The sequence below is a fragment of the Pteropus alecto genome, unplaced genomic scaffold (assembly GCF_000325575.1).
Source record: "Pteropus alecto unplaced genomic scaffold, ASM32557v1 scaffold398, whole genome shotgun sequence".
Classification (NCBI taxonomy): domain Eukaryota; kingdom Metazoa; phylum Chordata; class Mammalia; order Chiroptera; family Pteropodidae; genus Pteropus; species Pteropus alecto.
This window is the reverse complement of record NW_006442497.1, coordinates 885,177-893,041: the sequence shown is the minus strand read 5'-3', so window position 1 is coordinate 893,041 and position 7,865 is coordinate 885,177. Positions and strand designations below refer to the sequence as shown.

Genomic DNA, 7,865 nt, shown 5'->3' with positions numbered 1-7,865 from the left:
CCCCCCCCCCAATTTGTATGGCTTTGACCAGTGATACTTGTTGGAACACTTTCAGTCTCAGCAAGGTCTTTATTTTTCTCTCAAAGTAGTTTATTTACTATGACTATTGTTTTTCTAACTCTTTATAATTTAGCTTCCCTACCCCACCCCACCTCCGATGTCTTCAAAGTTTATCTTTGGTCCTCTACCTCAGCTTCCTTAGGCTTCCTATCTAGATGGCTGACCACATTTTCCAGAAGAGGAAACAGTTTGGCTTATTCACAGTAGCAGAACTAAGACAACTAGATTTCATTAATCTCTGAGCCTGTCCTTTAACTGTTTAAATTAGGTCTACATAGAAAATATACAAATGCATTGATCCAATAATCCCTTTCCTGTTTGGGTCCTGGGGTGTCTGTAGGGTCATAAATTCTTTTGATTTTCTTACTATTTTGAGGATGAGTTAAATGTATTTAAAGTAAATGTCAGGTAACCTAAATCAAGATATTCTAGAGGAAAATGGCAAATGTATGTTTCAAAATAATTTTTCTAATTACAGATGAACTTTTTTTTTATAGATTTGGAAAAGATAAAAACATACATGTGCTATAACATCAGCTGTCCTTTTGCAGCCATAAATAACATTTGATTATTTTTCTTTTTATTGCATTTTGCCTTTTTTAGTAAGCGGAAATTCTGAAAGGAAGAACTTCTAGTGTTAAAGATTTCATTTTATTTATAAATTATTATTATTATTATTTTTTATGCAAGGCAACCCTTGGTTGATCTCACAGATTGCAAGGGCCTTGTCAGCTTACAATCTCTTATTTTTTTTATTTTTTATTTTGTACGCCTACAGCACCTGGTCTTCCTAGGTGGTCTCCCATCCAAGTACTAACCAGACCTGACCCTGCTTAGCTTCCGAGATCAGATGGGATCGGGCTTGTTCAGGGTGGCAGTGTTAAAGATTTTAGTGGAAATCATAAAGTGATTTTTCTGAAGTTGAGTTCATTAAAGTTCCCACACTTGATTCTCTAAGCAACCTAACACTAGATCAAGATCAGGTTATTTCTTAAAATTTATTTAGCAAGTAAGTGGCAAAGATATATTTCAAATTCAGATCATCTTTTTTACCAAGACTCCTGCTTTTAATACAGTAGCTTATGTAGAGAGGGGTGTTACTCTGAGACTTTCCTTAATACTCTTTTACTCTATGTAAGTAGATGATAATTATCTTTAAAAAATGTTTTTTAAAAATGTAGCAATGCATAGGATGGTTTGTATTGTCACCATTAGAAGTCTAGGACTTCAAGCTGCACTAACTTCTTATTTCAAACTGTTGTGAACGTTTTTGATGTGGTAGTTCCCTGGGGAAATACTGTATTTTTTTCAGTGGCTTTTCTGGTTGTTTTTATGTTTCTCCCTTAGGATTATACCTTTGCTGCTGCTTCTACCCTTACCATTTGCCTGGTGGAAACAGAACAAAACTGTCATAATCCAGTTTGGTTTATATTTCACTCTTGCAGGTGCAGCAGTGGCACTGGTGAAGGTACTGTCCTTCCTGCTGCCCTCTTCAGGGTCTAAGGCATATGGTATGGCTGTTGGGGAAGCAATACTACTGTGATAGGCTTTTAAAAATAAATAAATAAATGTTAAATTTTAGAACAGTTTAAAATTTACAGAAAAATTGTAAAGAGAGTACAGAGAATTCTTATATACCCACATCCAGTTTTTCCTATTAACAGATTAGTATGGTACATTTATCACAATAATGAACCAGTATTGATACATTGTTATTAACTAAAATCCATACTTTATTAAGATTTCCATAGTTTATACCTGATGTTCATTTTTCTGCTCCAGGAGTACAAGGATAGTATATTGCATTTTAGTTGTCATGTCTTCTTAGTCTCCTCTGTTTTGTGAGTTTCCTTATTTTTCATGTCTTTCATAGTTTTTAGGAATACTGGTCAGGTATTTTGTAGAGTGTTCCTCTGATTGGGTTTGTCTAATGTTTTTCTCATGACTAGACTGTTTATGAGTTTTCAGAAAGAATACTACAGAGGTGGAAATGTATATGATGCCCTCAGGACGACATTAGTGATATGAACCTTGATCACTTGGTTAAGGCAGTGTTGGTCAGGTTTTTCCACTGTAAAGTTACTATTTTTCTCTTTTACTGAGACCATCCCACATTCATGTGGGAAGGAGGGACTAGGCCCTACCTCCCGGAGGGGGAATATCTGCTTATATTATCTGGAATTCTTCTGTAAAGAAATTTGTCACTTATCCCCTATTTGTTAATTCAATCCTCTATTCAGTATGGACCTGTATATTTTATTTTATACTTTGGGTTAAATCTGTATTATAGTTCTTCTGAGAAACAAAACCTATAGGTGGGTGGAGTTACATATATATGTCAGTTACGTTGATTTGGACTGGCAAGTCCAAAATATGCAGGGCTTCCTGGCAGCCTGGACACACCTAGGGAAGAGCTGATGTTGCAGTTCAACTCGGAAGGCAGTCAGCTGGCAGAATTACCTCTTAGGGGAGGTCAGTCTTTTTTTTTTTTTTTTTTTTAAATTAAGGCGCTAAACTTATTGGATGAGGTCCACTAACATTAATAGAGAGTAATCTTCTGTTTTCAAGAGTCTACTGATTTAAATAGTAATCTCATTTGAAAAACACCTTCACAGAAACTCCTGGAATAATGTTTGACCAAATATCTGGGTACTGTGGCCTAGGCAAGTTGACATTAAATTAACCATATATTTATTTTGTTCCTAAATTGTTTCAGCTTTGGTCATTGAGAGTTCTTTCAGGTTGGCTTCTGTGTCCCTTTGACATGCACTCATCCTTTTAGTTTTTGAACGCTTCCTTATTTTCTGATGACTACATGATATATCAGACCTATCTTGTATTTTCTCTATTCTAGCCCTAGAATGAGCTGTTTCTCAAGAATGGTATCTAGAAACCAAGATATGGCCACTAGAAGTGTTCATTGCTACTGAAGTTATATTACTTTATAGGACAGAGGTATGCAGTGTATATTTATATTAACCCAGCTATATACATATCTCTGTTTCCGTTTATCCATCTGTATGTATATTAAGCTTATACCTACGTTCATATTGATGTTACTGACTCTAATAAAGTATCAGAGTGTTCATTCCAGCCTTCCTTTCCTATTTTTCTGTAACTTCCCTCTCTGATAGTAAGAAATCCATTTATTTAAAAGCAGTTTCAGAATTGTTAACCCCTACCCTTGTGGAAATAAATTTACAACTAGAGTACTGTTCATGTACAGTTTTTTTGGTCCTTTTCCAGTTTACAGTAAAAACTAATTTCCAGCTTAGGTTACTTAGGCCAGCTCCTTTTCCCCCTAACTTTTTTAGTGAGGTTATATCATACATTTGTAATACAGTTAGATTCATTTGTCATTAGTCTTCATTCTATCCTCATTAATTTTTAAAATTTATTTTGCATACATTAGAGTTCATTCTTTGAGATACATGTGTCTGTTGTGGCTTTTGATGAGGGCATAAAGTCGTGTATCTACCACTGCAAGACAATACAGAATAGTTTATCACTCTAAAATTTCCTCTTTTTGTCTCTTTGTAGTCTACCATTCCCCTCTCCACCAATCTCTGGCAATCACTGATCTATTTTCTGTCCTTCCAGTTTTTTGTTTTCCAGAATGTAATATGTAGCTTTTAGGGTATGGTTTCTTTCACTTAGCAAAATGAACTTAAAATTCAACTATGTTGTTACATGAATCAGTAGCTTGTTCCTTTTTATGACCGAATAGTATTTCATTATGTACTTACTGTGTACATTCCATTTTACCAATTTGCCTATCCATTCCCATGTTGAAGGATAACTTAGTTGTCTTGCTTGTTTTCAGTTTTCAGTGATTATGAATAAAGCTGCTGTAAATATTGTATATAGGTTTTTGTATGAACATAAGTTTTCAATTCACTTGGATAAGTACCTAGGAGTATAATTACTGGTTGTATGCTAAGAGTGTGTTTAACTTGATATGAAACTGTCAAATTGTCTACCAAAGTGGCTATAACACATTTTAAACCCAATGCATTTTTCTTCATCTTGGTTTTTCACTTAATATAGTGGAGACATCTTTATGCATTGGTATGTAGAGGCTTATTTTGTTCTCTGCAGTCTCCCCCCCGCCACACACACAAAATATTCCATGGTATGGCTAAAACACGCTTCACTTTATTAAAAATTTTTTAAATTATAAAAATATTGAATATTCATGAAAAAAACAGATTCTACTGAAGAGAATATAAAAGGTAAGCCTTCTTTTCCATTCTCTAGAAGGTAATTTATAGTTCATGCTTATGATTTTCGCTGTAATTTACATACCTCCTATTAATTCATGAATTTACTTCTCACTATAAAAGATGAATATAGTCTATGGCCATGCCACCCTGACCAAGCCCTATCCTATCTGATCTCGGAAACTAAGCAGGGTCGGGCCTGGTTAGTACTTGGATGAGAGACCACCTAGGAAGACCAGGTGCTGTAGGCGTACAAAATAAAAAATAAAAAAAATAAGAGATTGTAAGCTGACAAGGCCCTTGCAATCTGTGAGGTCAACCAAGGGTTGCCTCGCCTAAAAAAAAAAAAAAAAAAAAAGATGAAGAATTTGGTGTAATAACACTACTTCTCTTTCCTAATTTTTGTTATATATTTGTAGCTTTTTAAAATGGTTGTCTTTATTACTATTAATAAAACGATTTCTCAGCCTTTCATAGGAGTCTCTGCTATGAAAGGTAAAGAAATTTGCTTACTTACCATTTAATGATTTCCTCCTTTCTACAGATTTTGTTAATTGTTATTTTTATGTTGTCAGGTTTTATATTTATCTTCTCTTTTATAGCTGAATAAGTCTTATGTTTGTCTTCTCTCAAAAAAGGAAAAACAGAAAACAGTGTTTATAAGATTATGTAAATAAACTCATTATAATATCAAATAGTGATTTTGGACCTAAAGAGAAGCTGAATTCTCATTGAAACTTTGCCTGTTGAAGGAGAATCATTAAATATTAAACTCTTACTTCCTTCTACCTTCACTTAGTTATTCTGGCTTATACTCAATACCATTTTTCTCCTACCGCATGTTGTCCTCTTTTAGTATTTCTTAATTTTTATTAAGAGTGTGTGGATAGTAAATTTTGAGTCTTTGCATATTGAAAAATGCCTATTTTGTCCTCACATTTGATTGTTTGGTTTTCTGGGAATTGAATTATAGGTTGAAAATATTTTCCTTTGTAACTTTTTGATGTCATTGTTCCATTGTCTGTAATGTCCAAAATTCCTTAATGTGTGGACAGTGATGAAGAATGACTCATGTCAGTCTAATTTTTGTTTCTGTGTAGATACTTTTTTGAAGTTCTAAAAAATTTTCTGTATACTTGGAGTTATAAATTTTTACCCATATGTGTCTCTTAAATGTAACTTTTTCATTCATTGTTTTGGAGTCTAAAAGGTAGACTCTCATTGGGTTCTTTTAGACTGAAGACTTAGGCCGTTTTTAGCTCAGAAATTTCCCTTTTTTTTTGTCATCCCCTACATTCCTCTGCATTATCTTTGGAATTTTTAGTCAGGTGTTTGAACTCTTTTATCTCATTTCTTTGCCTCTGTAAAGATTTCCTCCATTTTTTTTTTTTTTTCTTTATTAGTGACTTGGTCTTCGACCATGCCTGTTTCGTTATTTAGACTGGCCATTTTTCATTTTGGCAGTTGTACTTCTAATTTCCAAGAACTTAGTATCCTTTTTTCCCCTATAGAAGTCTTTTTAGTAACAGATTTATTAAAGTTTAATTTGCATACCATAAAATCCACTCATTTTGTGTACAGTTTAGTACATTTTAGTACAATTCAGTACATTTTAGTACATTTAGATTTGTGCAGCCATCAGTACAATGTAATTTTAAAAGATTTCCATCACAGAAAGAAACTTTGTGCAGTCACTCTCCTTTCTCAGCCCCATACCCAGGCAGCTTCTATTCTACTTTCTTTTCCTATAATCTTGCCTTTTATGAGTATTTCATATAAACAAGATAATATGTGTTTTTCGTGCATGGCTTCTTTCACTTAGCGTAATGTTTTTAAGGTTGATCTGTGTTGTAGCATAGTATATCTGTCGTTCCAGCATCATTTGTTGAAAACTATCCTTTTCCTATTGAATCAGTCACCTTGGAAATTTTGTTAAATCTGTCGACCAACCTATTGTATAGGTCTCTTTGGTGACTCTGTATTCTGCTATATTGATCTGTATGTATATCCTTATACCGATATCATAGTTTCTTGTCTTTTGCCGTATAGTAAGTCTTGAAATCATGTAGTATAAATCTGTTTTTCTTTAAAGAAAAATGTTTTGACTTTTTGAGGTCTTTTCAAGTGAGTTTGACAATTTCTACAAAAAAATCTGCTGTGATTTTGAGTTGAATTACAGTGAATATATAGATTAACTTGAAGAGATTGACATTTTAACAATATTGAGTCTTTCATTCTCTGAACATGTTATATCTCTCAATTTATTTAGTTTTTTAAAAATTTTAGCATAATTGCAGTTTGCCACGTATAGATCTTGTACCTGCTCTGCTAAATGTATACCTAAGTATTTCATGTTTTTCAAAAAATGCAGTTGTAAATTATTTAAAATTTTATTTTCCAGTTAGTCATTTAGCCTTGCTAAATTGAGTTACCAGTTTTTAAAAATATTTTTCTTAGGATTTTCTACGTATGTAATTATGGTCTGCAAGTAATCACAATTTTAATTCTTTACTCCCTCTTATTTTTCTTATTACACTGGATATGATATGCAGTACAACATTGCATGGATTTGTGTAGTGATTTCTTCTTGATTTCATCTTTCTGAATCTGGATCACAGTTACTATATTCTGTTCTTGAACTCTTAGCTTAAGGGCTATTGGTGGGTCAGTTCTATATTTCTCCAGCTGTCACACTGGAGGTTTTTTTCTCTAAATCATTCTTTTAGCCCTTTAAGTAATTTTATAAGCACATAATTCCTCATTAAATTTCTTGTTAAAACACCTGATGTATTTTCTGTTTTCTGCCCTGAACTTCCATAAACTTCCGTTAACCTATATGGGCCCCTGGAGATTGATTATTTATGGTTCAAGTAATAATTAACATTGGAGTTTTAAAAAAATGTGTTCTGACCACTCTCCTTTTTAATGGTTTCTTCATAATCTGATACCACTTTGGATGAGCTAGATAGAAGCATTTTCTCTATAGGTAATGGAAAAGCTGCATTACCACGAAAATGATATGGTTGTATTACCTAAGAAAGGTTTAAGTAAATAACAGTAGCTCTGCCATTTAATTATAAGTTGTTTCTTTTAGTCCCGGAGTGCACATTTTTACAAATAGTTTAATTTGGAGAGCATAGCAAAAAGTAACACGAATCAAAGCTAGACATTTTGTGAATACTTTTTTATTTTGAAATGTTCAATGTGGTATTTGGTTTCGACTGCCTTGACCGTGTTCTCATACTGCATAGGTTAGAAATTTGCTCATTTGTGTATCAGAAAGGAGATTGAAAAATGTTTAAAGGCTAATTCACTTTTCATCAGAGGTAGTCTTGTTTCTTTAGGTAAATATTTGAATGCTGACTTTAAATACTATTAGGTTTGTCGATCCAATCAAAAAATGGGCAGAAGACCTCAACAGACACTTCTCCCTAGAGGACATACAAATGGCCAGCAAATATATGAAAGGTGCTCAACATCGCTAGCTATTAGGGAAATGCAAATCAAAACCACAATGAAATACATCTCACACCTGTTAGAATGGCTATAATCAACAGGACAAGTAATAACAAATGTTGGAGAGGA

General features: G+C 33.4%; 1 protein-coding gene and 2 pseudogenes across 1 annotated transcript in view; 2 read left to right on the top strand and 1 right to left on the bottom strand.

Moving 5' to 3' along the window:
- Positions 1–7,865, top strand: part of UBE2G1 (ubiquitin conjugating enzyme E2 G1) — an 86,549-nt gene that overhangs the window by 7,826 nt on the left and 70,858 nt on the right. The window lies entirely within an intron of this gene.
- LOC112471483 lies at positions 830–948 on the bottom strand (annotated as a pseudogene).
- On the top strand, positions 4,413–4,531 carry LOC112471474 (annotated as a pseudogene).